An 18,434-nucleotide genomic window follows, 5' to 3' on the forward strand; every position below is an offset into this window, starting at 1 on the left:
ACGGGGGCCTGTGGCTGCCCCCCTCGTCGCTGGGTGGTCGCTCCCTAACGTGACGCGGGTGTCGTCTCCCTGTTGCTCCAGGTCTCTCTGTCTCCCGTGATGTGCGAGGGGCATCCTGCGGGCGTCGCATGCCGGAGGGTCCGGGTCTCTCCGTCTCCCGTGGCATCCGAGGGGCATCCTGTAGGCGGTCTGCATCTGTGGGGATGGGTGCCTGGACGTTTGGTCCTGCGATACACAATGAAGCATGCATGGTTAGACACGCAGGCAGTGATCAGGTGATATGGGGAGTGGGTATATGGGGGAGGGGGGATATGGGGACGGGCTGTCGGTGGCTCACTTGCTGGTACGCCCCCGACCTCTGCATCAGCAACCTCCCGGTCGTCAGGTCCGCCAGCCAGTTCCAGGGCCCTTTCCTCGTGTTCGGTCAGTGGCCTCTCATCAGCGGGGCCTCCTCCAGTCCTCACATGCTCCCTATTGTTGTGTGCGCGCTTCTCCTGTAGCGGGGGTGGGTGGGGGGGGGGGGTGGGGGGGGGTGGTGGCAGGGGTAAAAGGCAACAGTGTTAGGCAGGTATATGAATGCACGCCATCAGTTGCGCGTGCATTGCAGAGGTTAAGGTTAGGGCTGGATTCACTTGGGGATATGGGGGAGGGGGGATATGGGGGAGGGGGGATATGGGGATATGGGGGAGGGGGCTATGGGGGAGGGGGGATATGGGGGAGGGGGGATATAGGGGAGGGGGGATATGGGGGAGGGGGATATGGGGGAGGGGGGATATGGGGAGGGGGATATGGGGGAGGGGGGTATGGGGGAGGGGGGATATGGGGGAGGGGGTTATGGGGGAGGGGGATATGGGGAGGGGGGATATGGGGAGGGGGATATTGGGGAGGGGGGATATGGGGGAGGGGGGATATGGGGAGGGGGATATTGGGGCGGGGAGGATATGGGGGAGGGGGGATATGGGGAGGGGGATATGGGTGATATGGGGAGGGGGATATGGGGAGGGGGTTATGGGGGAGGGGGGATATGGGGAGGGGGATATGGGGGATATGGGGGAGGGGGGATATGGGGAGGCTCACCATGTCTGGTCTGACGAGGCCGTTCACCTTCTTGTGGCACTGGGTGCCTGTCCGTGGTGTCAGTGCCACAGCGGTGACGGCCTCTGCCACCTCCCTCCACAGACGCCGGCTGTGGCGTGGGGCAACTCTGCGGCCGTGCCCGGGATACAGGGCGTCCCTCCTCTGCTCCACTGCGTCCAGGAGCGCCTCCGCATCCCGTGACTGGAACCTCGGGGCTGAGCGACGGCCAGCCATCCAGTCAGGTGTTCCGGTCGGGTGTTCCGGTCGGGTGGGGGGGAGCAGCGCGGCCTTATGAGCCGTCACGCCGTGCGGCGTGTATGACGTGAACCACGTGAGCAAGCGCGGATCCCGTCTCGTCGCTGCTAGCCCATTTCGGGCCGGAGACTTTTGACCCATTTTTCCGGCGTGACGCAAGTCGGATTTGCGCCGTTTTTTGCGCCGATCGGCGGACTTTGCGCCGATCGGCGGAGAATTTCGCCCCATGAGTTGCCACCATGTTTCGTCTTGGATTTGGTGTCTAAATAGGGTTTCTTTAGCGTTTGCTTGTTATCCTAAGGATGCTACCATAGCCTGTTATTTATAAAAAGCATTCTTGTTTATTTACAGATCTATATACTTCTCACAAAGTTGTACTTCTGCTTTCCACCATATGCTAGTCTCTTAGTCATGAAACATTGCATCATTGTTACATCAGTATCAAGTGCGCTTGACGTTAACCCATTACCCTACAATTAGTGCATCAGAATGAAAAAAAAATTAATCGGAAGCCAATTTTGATCAGGATGATGAAAATCATGGTAAGGAACTTACTGTCCATCCCTCATTCCAGCCATCAAGAGTTCTAAAGGTCCGTAAAGATCACTGGAGAAACGACAATGGTGAAAATGGCAATCCTTGTCTCGATAAGAGGTAATTTAAACTAAATAAAGGAGGGCAGGGACAGAAACATGGGTTGTACAGTGAGAGGACAAGTTAAGAAGTTGGTTAAAAAAGCCTATTGGCTGGATGTCTGGCTACATTATCAGAAACGCAAGATGTTGAGTCCTAGAAAAGGTGCAGACGAGATTTGCTAAAATACTAACAGATGGGGGAGCTTCAGTTTAGTGGAGAGACATGAGTAGCTGGCCCATTTCGCCACAGAGCAGGGAACATTACTAAGAGATTTGATAGAATATTCAAAATCATGCATTGTTTTAACACAGCAACTATGGAGAAACTGCTTGCAGTTGCAAAAGGCACAGTACTCAGAGGACACTAATTTATGACAATTGGCAAAAGCAGCAGAAGTAAAATGAGGAAGCATGTTTTTTTGCAATGAATTGTTGTGATCTGGAATGCACTGCCTTAATGAGTGACAGAAGCAGCTTTGATGGTAATGTTTGAATGGAAACTGGATAAATATTTTGGTAGGGAAATGATGAGAAATGCGTGGGGCAGCCGAAAACTTGTACAAAGAGCATGACCCAGGCACGATGGGCCAACTGACCCCCTTCTCCGCTGCATCATACACTGATTGTGATAACTGATAAGGATTAATATTCGTTATAATGGTCAATAAAATGAAGCAATGAAGAAATGCTCCAGTATCATCATTGAGGTTAAAGGATGAGGAAAAAGAATTTGGAAAGACCAGCTCTGTCTTTAGGAAAGCTAGCATCAGCACGAGAAAGATGAATTCACAGAAGTTGCATAATTCGCCTAAGGATAAGACGACAGACGTTGGTGCCGCTTTTCAGTAGAAAGTTGCATTTAACACCACTGGCAGTGGATTAATAGAGGCTAAGAGCTGGGAACATTGCCATGGGATCTTCAGATTAATTAAGGTGGCAGACAGTCACAGACTTAGTACATTTTGTACTTTTAATACAAAGAGCAAATTAAATCCGGAGTACTTTTAAAATTTGAGTATTGCTGAATAAAGTCAAACAAAATCAAATCAAATCTGATTTGTTAATGCCCTGGCAATGAATAGCTATCACTTATTATTATTATTATTTTGTTAGCTGAAACAGGTGCAATGCGTGTACATGTTCTTCCTGTCTGCAAAGAAAATAGCCCTGTGTATTAATATGTGTAGCTTCCATTACACACAAATGTGCCATGCTGTAAGCCAGACTGACAATCTTAAATAGGTTGTTAGTATAATTCTTGACACACTGATGATTATTTAGCAAATATTGTCCAAACGCGGATCACATCTAATGTTGGACACTGTGTTTTGCGTTTTGCAAGCATGGGCTGTTTAGATACACAAACAGTGGCTGGGACATGCTGTTTGATATTATCCGCCAGCCTTTGGGATGTACAACGTACTACCTAGCATCACACTGACAGTGAAATTCATATCCCACATTGGTCGTTCAGGTGATAGGTAGAACGTCTTTTTGACTTGACAGCAGCATCCTGTTAGTGATGAAAACCACTCCTGTTCCTGCAGCATTGTAGCAGCGAGGAACAGTTAGCTTCATCTGTTGCTCAAATGTTTGAGATATCTGACCCTTCCAGGGTACTCTGAGGTAGACTGGGATTTTTGCAGGGCTGAAAGTGACAGCCTTGTGTCGTCCATGAGTTTGTGCGATATACAGCACAAAATGATCTGATCAGGGTCATTATCCTGCAGGATGTCTTTGGTGCACCCTATTTCCGCATCAAGCTTGCATAGTGAGCAAATGACTTAGCCCTATTTGCAAGTTTGCCAAAAAGACCAATTCGCTGTGGGTAATGACTCTGCCAATCAAAGCCCACTTGCCAACCAGTCAGCACTTTTGTCTCATACAGTATGAATTGTTGTCTTCCCTTGTACTGGTATTCTTGCAAACAGTTCTGCTGAGAACAAGACAAAAGATTTGACATGTCTCTTTTTCAGCGATATTCAAGTTCTGTGCTATCAAATGATTGTTTTTGCAAAATCCTTCAAATATAAAGGGCTGGATTCTCCATTTCAGAGACGAAGTGCTGATGCCGGGACTGAATCAATGGTGTTCTATCACCCCGAAAGTGGTGCAATTCAGGATCCGGTGCCACATGGAACTAGTGCAACTGCAATGCCAAACAGCATCCAATTCGCCGGTCAGGAGTGGCACTCGAGAGGCTGACAAGCTGCAACCGCATATAAGCACCCCACTCTCCACACACACTCACCCCAGCCAAGAAGGTGGCACGCCAAAGAGCGGCATCCCATTTCACTGATGGGGAACTCGAGATCGTACTGGTGCTGTGGAGGAGAGGCGGGGGCACCCTTATCCCTGTTGGCACCCCTGGCACCAACCCTCGTCCCACGCTTCCGGTACCACCCATTCCCCCAACCCAGAGGGCGACACAACCCTACCCTTCGGCAGTCTGCTCGACACCCACCCTGCACCGCATGCCAACACCCATATGCCCGGTATGGCCAGGTGCCCCGCACACACAAGCCACTAGCTGCCCACCCACTGTGCTGCCCGCATCTGACTGCCTCAAACATGCATTTGCTGTTCCCATCCCACCGCTGGAGAAGGCGGCGCACAACCGCAGAGAGAGAGAGAAGACTGGGGGGGCCCGATAAACCTGCGGTCCGTAACCGCCACAGAGTGGCGGTCGTTGGACCTGGTCAGCGGGCCGGGAGAGTGCGCAGTCGCCAAGGTGAAGGTCGGCATTGAGGAACCAAGTGAGCACTCGCTGAGTTGCGGTGACCCACACCACACACCAATCCCCCACCCCAGCACCCCACCACCTCCACACCACCCCTCCACCACCCCAACCCAACACACCCCCACCACCACACCTCCCCACCACCCCCACACCTCCCCACCACCTCCACACCTCCCCACCACCTCCACACCTCCCCACCACCCCCACACCTCCCCACAACCCCCACACCTCCCCACCACCCCCACACCTCCCCACCACCCCCACACCTCCCCACCACCCCCACACCTCCCCACCACCCCCACACCTCCCCACCACCCCCACACCTCCCCACCACCCCTCCCCACCACCTCCACACCTCCCACCACCTCCACACCTCCCCACCACCTCCACCCCTCCCCACCACCCCCACACCTCCCCACCACCCCCACACCTCCCCACCACCTCCACACCTCCCCACCACCCCTCCCCACCACCTCCACACCTCCCACCACCCCCACACCTCCCCACCACCCCTCCCCACCACCTCCACACCTCCCCACCACCCCCACACCACCCCACCACCTCCACACCTCCCCACCACCTCCACACCTCCCACCCCCCACCCCCACACCTCCCCACCACCCCCACACCTCCCCACCACCCCTCCCCACCACCTCCACACCTCCCACCACCTCCACACCTCCCCACCACCTCCACACCTCCCCACCACCTCCACACCTCCCCACCACCCCCACACCTCCCCACCACCCCCACCCCACCCCACCACCTCCACACCTCCCCACCACCCCCACACCTCCACACCTCCCCACCACCTCCACACCTCCCCACCACCCCCACACCTCCCCACGACCCCCACACCTCCCCACCACCTCCAGACCTCCCCACCACCCCCACACCTCCCCACCACCTCCACACCTCCCCACCACCTCCACACCTCCCCACCACCCCCACACCTCCCCACCACCCCAACACCTCCCCAGCACCTCCACACCTCCCCACCACCTCCACACCTCCCCACCACCTCCACACCTCCCCACCACCCCCACACCTCCCCACCACCCCCACACCTCCCCACCACCTCCACACCTCCCCACCACTCCCACACCTCCCCACCACCCCCACACCTCCTCAACACCTCCCCACCTCACCACCCCCACACCTCCCCACCACCCCCACACCTCCCCACCACCTCCACACCTCCCCACCACCTGCACACAACCTCACCACCCCCACACCTCCCCACCACCTCCACACCTCCCCACCACCTCCACACCTCCCCACCACCTCCACACCTCCCCACCACCTCCACACCATCCCTCCACACCACCCTCCTGAGGTAAATTTGAGCAGTAGAGAGCTCACTTACTCTGACTGCGTGGAGGAGATCGTTTATTATTTTCCCCTGGTGTGCACTGCTCTCACTCACCACCTGAGCGACTATCTCCCGAGCAGAGTTGATAAGTCCAGTGGGCCTCCTCCTTCCATTCTTGGTGGTTGAGGCATCCTTCCTGTCCTTCTCTGCATTCAACAGTACTCTGATATACGTAACGCTGAATCTGGGTGCTGGTGCTGCTTGGCGTCTACGGCCGCAGTTTGGAATGGGATAAGTCTGCAGCTGTCTGACCACCTTTTAAGTATGGCGCCCGAGTATGATGGCGCGGTGCTTCATTTCTTGTCTGCCCTTCTGCCAACGAGTTTGGGAAAGCCCTGGCTGCATAATTAACGAGAGCAGCATCGCGCGATTCCTGCTGGGCAGAGAAAAATACTCTCGCTTCCCGCCCACACCGCGGAACCTAGGTAAGAACTGCAAGGGTTACTGAAGTGTCTTGAGTAGCCCCTAGAGGGAGCTACAGTTACAAGTATATAAGGCAATGATGCTAAGTCTTGTGCGAGAGTGTGTGCAGGACTTAGCTAGAGAGAATCAGAAGTACAAATAGTATGAGTGAGAGCAGATCATAGTTTGTATCAGTGTTAAGATTAGCTGTAGATGAGTGTAGTTTAAATGTTAGTAATCAACTGAGCATTCTTTAGGAGTACGTGTCAAGTCCAAATTAGTGGTGTTAATCAATTTATAGCTTTTTTTAAGTTCAAGCTATTTTGTGGTCTTTGTGAACACTACACCAACCATCCTGAAATAAGCAACACAAAGAACACCACATGGTACCAGGAGTTTATTTCTATTAGTACGCAACAGTTAGATGAGGAAAGATTAGCAAAACGAGATTGAAGAAACATTTGAAGAGCTACAAAACTCAGAAAATCTACAACAAAGACTAATCGGAAGATTGAGGGTCTTAAGAAGCCTGACCACTTCAGGACAAACAGTAAACTGTGCCAAACAGGACATTCTTTAAACAGCACTTTGAAATTTTCCTTTCTGCCTCCGTGCTTGAAAGTGCCTCCGACCAAAGGAAAATAGCACTCTTATTAAATTTGGCTGGACCACAAGCATTAGAACTTTATAATTTGTTTGAATTCAGTGCTGATGGGGATAAAACTAAATACAACAAGGTGCTACAAAAGGTCGATACACACTGTAAGAAGCAGGTGAATGAGGGGAGTCGGTAGATTCTTTCATAACAGCTTTAAAGTTGCGAGTGCAGTCCTGTAACTTTTCCTGAGCATCCTATTCAATGCTGCGTGAGCAAGTTGTTTTTGGGATAAATGCCGAACATTTGTGCGAGAAAATGCGAAAACGACCGGTTTTACCTCTTGAAGCACGATTAATATGTGCAAGGCCAGTGAACAGGCATCGACTGAATATGCAGAGTTTGTGGCATAGGAAAAGAGGAATGTGGCTGACACCATTAATGCTGTGTCACAGTAAAGAAAACTGCGTTCAACGGCTGGCGGCTATTTTGAGAATGACGTCACGAACGTGATGATGTGCACACGCTGTGGCCATGCCCACAGTAAAAACAATTGTCCGGCAAAAGGCAAATAATGTTGCAAGTTGAACCACTTTGCAGCACAGTGTCATTTCGCAGCAACTTGTCCAGTAACTAAATTTTAAAAGTCCAACAGTGATTTCAGAAGGATCCAAAGTGATGAGTGAAGATAAATCTACGGACAGTTGCTGGACAGAGCTCGAACACCACTGGACGAGACCTGACAAAAATGGGAGGACGAACTGGGGAGAGAGGTAGGGTGTGGACTCTGAAGCGAAGCACTGAGCAGGGCTTCCACCTCCTCCTGCGCAAGGCTCAGCCTAATGCAGCTCAAAGTGGTGCACAGCGCGCACCTGACCAGTGTCATAATATACACCAGTATATCATGGTGCAGATACACACACACTGATGGACACACAATAAGACCAATCAACACACACAACACCGCAGCCAATCACCAGTTGGAGCACACTCACTATAAAGACAGAGGGCATCAGTTTTCCCGCTCATTCGGGATGCAGCCTCTCAGAAGGACAGAGCTTACAGCTTACAGCACAGATCTTCACCATGTGCTGAGTGCATAGACTGGTTAGGATAGGCATAGGTCTTTAGTTTAATATAACATCGTGTTAACCCACAGTGAAAGTATGTTCAACAGTTTCTAGCTTAATAAAATAGTGTTGTTCTATTTTAAGTGTTGGTAGCCTGTCCACGGATCCAAAGCACGCAACACATCATGGTACCAGTAGTTGAGGGATGTTAGAACTTCTTAGACCTACCTGCAAGTGATCTGCCTTCCAACAGCATACAGCCATCCTGCAAAATGGACAGCGTCCGCCCGCCGCCGCCGCTCCGCATCACCGGTAACCTAGGGGCCAACTGGAAGATATTCAAACAACGCTTCCAGCTCTACCTTGAAGCCACAGACTGGGAAGCTGCCTCAGACACCAGGAAGATTGCTCTCTTCCTATCCACGGCCGGGAGAACATGCCATCCACATTTTCAATTCTCTCACATGTGAGATGGCTCGCGCCAAGCTCTTTACCAAACTCGACGCCTCAAAAGGATTCTGGCAAATCCAGCTCGACAAATCCAGCAGGAAACTCTGCACGTTTAACACCCCCTTTGGAAGATATTGTTACAACAGGATGCCGTTTGGGATCATCTCTGCACCAGATTATGGAACAAATGATGGAAGGTATTGAAGGTGTTCGCGTCTATGTCGATGACATAATCATTTGGTCCACCACCCCGCAGGAGCATGTTAGTCGCCTCCAGCGCATATTTAGACATATACATGAGCATGGCCTTCGCCTCAACAGGGCCAAATGCTCTTTTGGTCAGACGGAACTCAAGTTCCTCGGGGACCACATCTCCCAATTGGGTGTGCAGCCGGATGTGGACAAGGTAGCTGCCATCACAGCTATGAAAACACCAGAGGACAAGAAGGCGGTCCTCCGATTTCTGGGCATGGTCAATATTTTAGGGAAATTCATCCCTAACCTCGCCTCTCATACCACGGCTCTCAGGAACCTGGTCAGGAAGTCGACAGACTTCCAATGGCTACCTGCCCATGAGCGCGAATGGAAGGAACACAAAACAAAACTGACCACGGCCCCGGTCTTAGCTTTCTTTGATCCAGCAAAGGAGACCAAAATTTCGACCGATGCCAGCCAATCCGGCATTGGGGCAGTGCTCCTTCAACGTGATGAGGCCTCATCATGGGCCCCCGTTGCATATGTGTCACGTGCGATGACCCCCACGGAACAGCGCTACGCGCAGATAGAAAAGGAGTGCCTGGGCCTTCTGGTGTTGTTAAATTTCACAATTATGTGTACGGACTTCTTCAATTCACCGTCGAGACCGACCATCGCCCGCTGGTCAATATAATACAGAAAGACTTGAACGACATGACGCCTCGCCTCCAGCGTATTCTTCTCAGCTCCGGCGATACGACTTCCAGCTGGTATACACCCCAGGCAATGACCTCATCATTGCTGATGCTCTCTCCAGGGCAGTCAGAACTCCGTGTGACCCAGCGGGATTTGTCTGCCAGGTTGACGCCCATGTGGCATTCGTGGCCTCCAATCTACCTGCCTCGGATGAACGCCTCGTCCAAATTTGCTGCGAGACGGCGGCTGACCCCTTGCTACAGCGTGTCATGCGCCACCTAACAGACGGGTGGCTCAAGGGCCAATGCCCTCAATTCTAAAATGTCAGAGATGATCTGGCGGTAGTAGACGGGGTTCTTCTAAAACTGGACCTTGTTATCATCCCGCATATCATGCGCCAGCTTGTCCTGGAACAACTACACGAGGGTCACCTTGACGTGGAAAAGTGCCGCCGAAGAGCCCGAGAGGCAGTGTACTGGCCCGGCATTAATGAGGACATAGCCAACACAGTGCTCAACTGCCCCACTTGTCAGCGCTTCCAGCTGGCCCAACCACGTGAGACCCTGCAGCCCCATGAGTTGGTCACGCCACCATGGACCAAGGTCGGCATCGACCTGTTCCACGCGCTGGGTAGAGACTATGTCCTGATCGTGGACTACGTTTCGAATTACCCAGAGGTGATACGGTTGTACGACCTCACCTCGTCTGCAGTCATTCATGCATGTAAAGAAACCTTTGCTCGACACGGCATCCCACTCACGGTTATGTCGGACAATGGCCCCTGCTTCTCCAGCCAAGAATGGTCCAACTTTGCCAGGCGGTACAATTTTGCCCATGTGACGTCCAGTCCCCTGTACCCCCAATCCAATGGCAAAGCAGAGAAGGGAGTACATATCGTCAAACGTCTCCTATGCAAGGCTGCCGATGCTGGGTCTGTTTTCTACCTTGCCTTGTTGGCATATCGCTCCGCCCCGCTGTCCACTGGCCTGTCGCCAGCCCAGTTACTCATGGGTCGTACCCTGAGGACGACGGTGCCGTCCATCCATGTCCCAGACCTCGACCACGTTCCGGTCCTTCGCCGGATACAGCTGTCTCGTGCACAGCACAAGGCGGCTCATGACTCCCGTGCAGCTGATCTCCCTGCTCTGGCTCCAGATGACAACGTCCACGTCCATCTTCCGGATGGTGGCTGGTCTGCAACCGCTGTTGTCCTTCGGCAGGTGGCCCCCCGCTCGTTCCTGGTTCGTCTACCGGATGTCTCGATTCTGCGCCGCAACCGACGCGCCCTTCGTCTCGTTCCACGCTCGCCACATGATCCTCCAGTGTCGCCTCGCCCTCCTGCTGATACTGCCACGGACCATGCAGAGCTCCCTGTCACTCTGCCTCCCCCTGACTCTGACGCAGTCCAGCCCGCTCCTGAACCGGCGGCTCTCGACCCACCCTTGAGACAGTCAACCAGAATTTGTCGCCCACCTCAGAGACTAAATTTATGAACATTTCGAATTTATGGACTCTCTGAATTGTTTTGTTGCTTTGTTTGATCGTTTCCCTGGTTTGCATATAGTGTTGATCTCGTTACTCTTGTTGCATTCTGCTTCTCTGCACCAGGCACCTTCCCATGTAAATAGCTTAGTTCTCATGTACATAGTCCTGTAAATAGGCCTTCACACTCCACACGTAGTTCGGAACATTATCACCACACATTATTTATTGCCACACACATACATTTTTTAATAAAAGGGGGGATGTCATAGTATACACCAGTATATCATGGTGCAGACACACACTGATGGACACACAGTAAGACCAATCAACACACACAACACCGCAGCCAATCACCAGTTAGAGCACACTCACTATAAAGACAGAGGGCATCAGTTTTCCCGTTCATTCGTTTTGCAGCCTCTCAGAAGGGCAGAGCTTACAGCTTACAGCACAGATCTTCACCATGTGCTGAGTGCATAGGCTGGTTAGGATAGGCATAGGTGTTTAGTTTAATGTAACATCGTGTTAACCCACAGTGAAAGTATGTTCAACAGTTTCTAGCTTAATAAAATAGTGTTGTTTTATTTTAAGTGTTGGGGGCCTGTATGTGTTCCACGGATCCAGAGCACCCAACACATCAACCAGAACCCGAATGAGCAGGTTCTTCCTGGAGGTGGAGGACAAATGTGAGCGGTGCCAGAGGGGCCCGGCCAACCACACCCACATGTTCTGGGCTTGTCCCAAACTTGCTGGATTCTGGCCCGCTTTCTCCAAAGCAATGTCCAAGGTTGTGTGGGTGAGGGTGAAGCCATGCCCAATAGTGGCAATCTTCGGGGTACCGGAGCAGCCAGAACTACACATGGGGAAGGAGCTAATGCCCTTGCTTTCGCTTCCCTAATCGCACGCCGGAGAATCCTGCTTGGCTGGCGATCGGCAGCACCGCCCAAAGCTGCAGACTGGCTCGCTGACCTCTCGGAATTTCTCCACCTGGAGAAGATTAAGTACGCCACCCGACGGAGGGAAGGTGGGGCAACCGCAAAAGAAGAGAAGAGGAGGGAGCTTTCCCTGAAAATAAAAGCAAAACACAGCAGAAGCCAAGTGGAGAGAGGGGGGAAGGAAGGGGGGGTGGTGGGTAAGGAGGGGAGCGGGAGGGGAAAAAGGGACTGATCAAGAGGGCGGCAAAATGTATATCAGGTCAATTAAATGAAAGACAAAATAAACCTCTCTGTACAATAAAGTAAATTTACGCGGGTAAGAAAACTGTGATGTTTATGTACAATTGTTTATAAATATGAGAAAAAAATATTTTTTTAAAAGAGTGAAGATAAAAAAATCCAATATCAGGCTTAGCCTAATACAATTTAAGGTGGTCCGCCGGGCACATATGACGGCGGCGAGGATGAGCAAGTTTTTCGGGGTAGAAGATAGATGTGTGAGGGGTGGGGAACCACAGCAAACCATGTCCACATGTTCTGGGCATGCCCGAAGCTCAGAGGGTTTTGGCAGGGGTTTGCCAAGGCAATGTCCACGGTGCTAGGTACCCGGGTGGTGCCGAGTCCAGAGGTAGCGATTTTTGGAGCGTCAGAAGATCCGGGAGTTCAGGGGGTGAAAGAGGCCGACGTCCTGGCCTTTGCTTCCCTGGTAGCCCGGAGACGGATCCTTTTAATGGAGGGACTCGAAGCCCCCGAGTGTCGAGATCTGGGTTAGTGACATGGCTGGGTTTCTCAGTCTTGAGAAAATAAAGTTTGCCCTAAGAAGGTCAATGTTGGGGTTCTCCCGGAGGTGGCAGCCGTTCGGCGACTTTCTCGGGGAAAATTAAAATGTCAGCAGAAGAGCATTCCAAAGGGGGGGGCGGGCGGATAGGTGTTAGATGGTTGAGGTGTGTGAAGATTGGGTCGGGTGGGGAAATGTTTATTTTACCATGTCAATGTTACTGTTTGTGTTATTGTTATAAAAATTTGCAAATGCTTTAATAAATATATATTTTTAAAAAATCCAATGTCTTTTTTAAAAATAAATTTAGAGTACCCAATTCTTTTTTTCCAATTAAGGGGCAATTTAACGTGGCCAATTAACCTAGCCTGCACATCTTTGGGTTGTGGGGGTGAAACCCACGCAAACATGGGGAGAATGTGCAAATTCCACACGGACAGTGACCTAGAGCCAGGATCGAACCTGGGACCTCGGCGCCGTGAGGCAGCAATGCTAACCACTGTGCCACTGTGATGCCCCCAAAAAATCCAATATCTTAACTGATACAGAGGATTGCTCACCATTCACACTTACGGATAATTTCATGATTGAAGCAGTCACTAGGATTAATTTACTGGATCGCAATGATGTACCAGTGCAAGAGCTCTCGAAGATAATTAAGGAGTGGACTGTATCATTAGAAATTAATGGCACACGACTACCTTTTAAAATGAACACAGGAGCAAACGCAAATATTATCACAGAAAGATATTTAAAATGTGCTTATAAGACACCACATATAAAGCAATCTACTTGTCAACTAGCAGATTACAATGGTAGCACAATAGTCACAAGAGGATCCTGCTGTCTTGTTGTTAGAAATAGGGACATCGAGATACCCATTGACTTTGAGATAGAGGAGGATGAGAAGTCATCGTTAATTGGGGTGGATGCTTGTGAAACATTGCAGCTAGTTGATAGGGTTCACTCAACCAGTACTTCAACTGACCGAAATGAAGAGTCAATGGAAGACTTAGGTTTTGTGGATAACCTCTCCGACGCAACCACTGATGCTGAAACATCAGAACCAGAGATAGTCCAAATAGTGGAATCTCAAGTCTCTTTTTTTACCGAGATACTATCAGTGTCTGACCGAAAACTAGGAATAATCTAAGCCGAAACTGAAAAGGATTTGACGCTCCAGAAGGTGAACAATTGCCGAAAAGAAGGATGGCCTACTGGATGTCGATCTGCCTTTCGAGATATAAGAGATGACCTTTCTGAAATGGATGGTTTCCTGCTAAAGGGAGATAGTACTGCGATTCCTGCCAGTTTACGTTTAGGAATCCTACAGCAGATTCATGAGGGTCATCAGAGCATAGAAAAGTATTGTTGAAGAGCCAGACAGTCGGAGTATTGGCTGGGAATGAACAGAGGTGATGGATCAATTTGTAAAAGAACGCACAATCTGCCAGATGCATCAGCCAGTACAGAGCAGAGAAAGCATGAAAGAGATAGAAATTGTCACCAGTCCATGGAACAAAGTGGGCATGGATTTGTTTTATTTCCAAGGTTGTGACTATTTAGTGATCATAGGCTACTACTCCAACTATCCAGCAATGATGCTGAATGATTCGATAGCAAGATCTGTCATAGGGGCAACAAATCAATTTATTCATGCCATGGGATACCTTTAAAAGTTGTCTCTGACAATGGTACGTGTTTCTCAAGTTGGGAGTGGACACAGTTTGCAGAGCAATACAACTTCAATCACATTACTTCAAGCCCATGGTATCCTTGGTAAAATGGCAAAGCAGAGAAAAGAGTAGGAATAATAAAGAAATTGTCCACAAAGCGATTGATGATAATCAAGATTTATGGTTGGCGTTGTTGGTGTACAGAGCAACACCACTGTCAACTGGATTATCACCTGCTCAGATACTAATGGGTACCACATTACCTGAGATAAACATTCCAAATATCGATAATCAAGAGATACACAAATGTATCACATCGAAGAAAAAGAAACAAAACGTGGACTACGATGCACAAACCAAACTTCTGTCTGAACTAAAAGAAGGTGACTTCGTACGGATTCAGAATCCTGAAGGAGGCTGGCAGCACATCGTAAAAGTTCTGAGACAAGTCGCACCAAGGTCGTACTTAGTCAAAACTGAACAAGGATCTCTGTTCAGAAGAAACAGAAGAGTACTGTTGTGCATCAAACATAATGCTAAACTTCAACCTCGGAATGTTGTTGATCCAGATAACATCTTCAAGGACATTGACTTTCCCATTCCTTACTTGACGCAGACACAGCAAGAAGATGTGGCAGAGCAATTGAACACCTTGAAAACACCTTGAAAGTCCACAAGAAGGAGAAGACCACCTGAAAGACTTAATTTTTAATGAATATATAATTAATCATTTAATCAAACAAGTGATGTGACAGTTATTTGTGAATTAATGAATAAAATTAGAACAAGTTTATGATGAATACTAGCTAATACTCAGCTTCACACATGAAATGTAATGGTTAAAGAAAATATCACAACCAAAGTTATAATAATTTTCTTTTACAAAGAAAGGGGGATGTGGTATTACCACAACTATAAGAACTGCAAGGATTAATGAAGTGTCTAGAGTAGCCACTAGAAGGAGCTACTGTTACAAGTATATAAGGCAGTGATGCTAAGCCTTGTGGGGGAGTGTGTACAGGAGTTAGCTAGAGAGAGTCAGAAGTACAAATAGTGTGAGTGACAGCAGACCATTTATATCAGTATTAAGATTAGCTGCGGGTGAGTGTCGTTTAAATGTTAATAATCAACTGTGTATTCTTTAGGAGTACGTATCTGATCCAAATTAGTAGTGTTAATAAATTTATAGCTTTGTTTAAGTTCAAGCTATTTTGTGGTCTTTGTGAACACTACGTCAACCATCCTGAAATAAGCAACACAAAGAACACCACAGCTGTCAATTCGCTCTGGTCCATTTTGCGCTACCTCCCAAGCTACATTTATTACTCAATGTGTTTTTGTCATATTAGCTGAAAGATAAATGATATTAGAACGCCCGTCAAACTCCCTATTCTTCTCTGATTCATTCAGTTAGATTTCTTATGTCTACCTATGGGGGAAGACCAGGCTCGGAAACCCATAGGCGCCGGTGCACTTCTGGCAGTACCAGAGAATCTTGCCACCAGCGATCATCCAGATAATTCTGGCCTGCATCGCTGACAGTGCACTGCTCCTTTACTATTCCATTACTCTGTCAGCCCTATATGGTCACTTCTGGAGTGGGGCTCGTACCCCACACATTTTTCAGAGTGGAGAGTGCTAACACTGAGCCAAGGAAAATCCAATTAATAATTTGGACATGACTGAGGAATGCTAATTCATTAGGGTTTTCCTTTACTTAGTTTGTGCGAATATATAGAGGGAAAGCAGGGGTGGGATACTGAATTTGCATGATCTGCCATGATCATATTGAAGGGCCGAATGGCCTATTCCTGCACCTATTTTCTATGTTTCCATGATGAGAAGCATGGATGAAACGGTCAGGATAAAGTAAAATATTGAAAATCTCAGTCTTCTCCTGCAAATTGATTCAAAATGACCTTGATGGGACTTCTTGAATTTGAAAACTCTGTGCCCAACTCCCTCCGCAAAGCTCCAAACCACAAATTAGGATGCTGCCTGTTTTGTATGCAGTTCAGTGGAACAGTAAATTAAAACAGCAGTGGGGCAGTTTTTGAGTTATTTCTTTCATTGTTCCCTGAATTACAATGTTAGAATAAATCATCTATGTGAAACATAGACCTTGGGGACAATGACATTTCTTTCTTCGCATTTACTTTAAAAATTGCCTCTTGCCACACCTGTCACAGGATATGGAAGGTGAAGCAGTCCAAGGTGACATGAATATAATGATATTACAGTAGCTTGTGACCGCACCTGTCCTATGACAGTTCACCCACGTCACTGAATAAAATGCTATAACATGCTATTCCTAGCACTGTTATCTGTCACATTAATAAACTCCAAAAATAAAACAGCCGAATAACGTCAGTTTACTCATTAAGAATTTTTCATGTTGAAAACTGTTGTAACATTTTTGTTATGGTAATGATTCCAATTGTGATGATGATGATTTTAAAAAGCCAACAAACAACTGGAGCAACTTTCTGTTGGTACCAGGAATGAAAGGGAAGCTGAGGCAGAGGCAGAAATGTTCAAAGGGGGTGATCAAAAGCTTGGTCGGAGGATCTAACAGAATGGAGAAGAAGGAAAGCTTGGGGAAGGGGATTCCAGACTGTGAAGCCGAGGGGGCTGAAAGTGTGACAGGATGGGACAAAAGGAAGGACTGCATTGGAGGCCAGTATCAGAGGAAGGGAAAGTTTGGGAACCGACGTGGCTGATGCAGGGAAGGTGGTGATTGGAGGATTTATAGGTTCAGATAAATTACAGGGGTAGGGAGATGTTGAAGGGTTTAAAGACGAGGAATAACATTTTCTTTTTGAGGTGTTGGGTTACCAGGAGCACTGGAGGCCCCGAGGTGAGTTTCAATGAATTGAATTTTATGGTAATACGGGAAATCTGAAATAAAAACAGAAAATTCTGGATAAACTCAGCGTCGAGAGAAAAACAGAGTTAATGTTTCAAGTCTATATGTCTCTTCTTCAGACCTGAAGAGGGATAGAAATGTGGGATTATCTAGTTGCAGAGGGGGGATGGAGGGGGAAGAGGAGGTTGGGAAGGCAGTGGTGTAGTAGTATTGTCACTGGACTATTAATCCAGAGAGCCAGGGTGAAACTCAAGGGGCCTGGGTTTGAAACCCACCAGAGCAGATAACAAAATTTAAATTCAATAAAAATCTGGAATTAAAACTCTAATGATGACCGTGAAACCATTGTCGATTGTCATAGAAACCCATCTTGTTCACAAACATCCCTTAGGGAAGGAAATCTGCTGTCCTTACGTGGTCTGGCCAACATGTGACCCCAGACCCACAACAATGTGGTTGAATCTTAACTGCTCTTCAAGGGCAATAAATGCTGGCACAGTCGGCGATGCCCACATCCCAAAAAGAAGGTCAAAAATAGGTCAGAGTTGAGGAGAAATTGGCAAAGATGTCATGGGCTCAAGGCAAAGGGAGAGTTATAATAATAATAATAATCATTATTGTCGCAAGTTTGGAGGAACTTCTGAAGGTTAGCGTCGTGGTCCTGCTGATCATGGCAGCAGATGGTGACGTTGTCCAAGTACGGAAATGTGGCCCGCAGCCCGTACTGGTCCACCATTCAGTCCATCCTTCTTTGGAAGACCGAGACCCCGTTGGTGACACCGAAGGAGACCCGGAGGAAGTGGAAGAGGCAGCCGTCTGCCTCAACGGCAGTGTAGTGGCGGTCCTCCGGGCGGATTGGCAGCTGGTGGTATGCGGACTTCAGATCTACCGTGGAGAAAACCCGGTAGTATGCAATCTGATTCACCATGTCCGCTGTCCGGGAAAGAGGGTACGCATCGAGTTGCGTGTAACGATTTATGGTTTGGCTGTAGTCTACAACCATCCGGTTCTTTTCCCCGGTCCTGACGACCACCACTTGGGCTCTCCGGGGCTATTACTGGCCTCGATGATCCCCTCCCTCAAGAGCCGCTGGACCTCCGACTTGATAAAAGTCCTGTCCTGGGCACTGTACCGCCTGCTCCTGGTGGCGACGGGTTTACAGTCAGCGGCGAGGTTCATGAAGAGTGGGGGAGGGGCGACCTTAACG

The 18,434-nt window shown here is 49.2% G+C and overlaps 1 long non-coding RNA gene across 1 annotated transcript in view; it reads left to right on the forward strand.

Moving 5' to 3' along the window:
* LOC140409505 (uncharacterized) overlaps positions 1-18,434 on the forward strand; it is a 78,202-nt gene that overhangs the window by 40,533 nt on the left and 19,235 nt on the right. The window contains exon 2 of the long non-coding RNA XR_011940361.1: positions 1,907-1,986. This is a non-coding gene — a long non-coding RNA (uncharacterized lncRNA). The remainder of the gene's footprint in view (positions 1-1,906; positions 1,987-18,434) is intronic.

This window comes from Scyliorhinus torazame, chromosome 3 (assembly GCF_047496885.1).
Source record: "Scyliorhinus torazame isolate Kashiwa2021f chromosome 3, sScyTor2.1, whole genome shotgun sequence".
In the NCBI taxonomy this organism is placed as follows: Eukaryota; Metazoa; Chordata; class Chondrichthyes; order Carcharhiniformes; family Scyliorhinidae; genus Scyliorhinus; species Scyliorhinus torazame.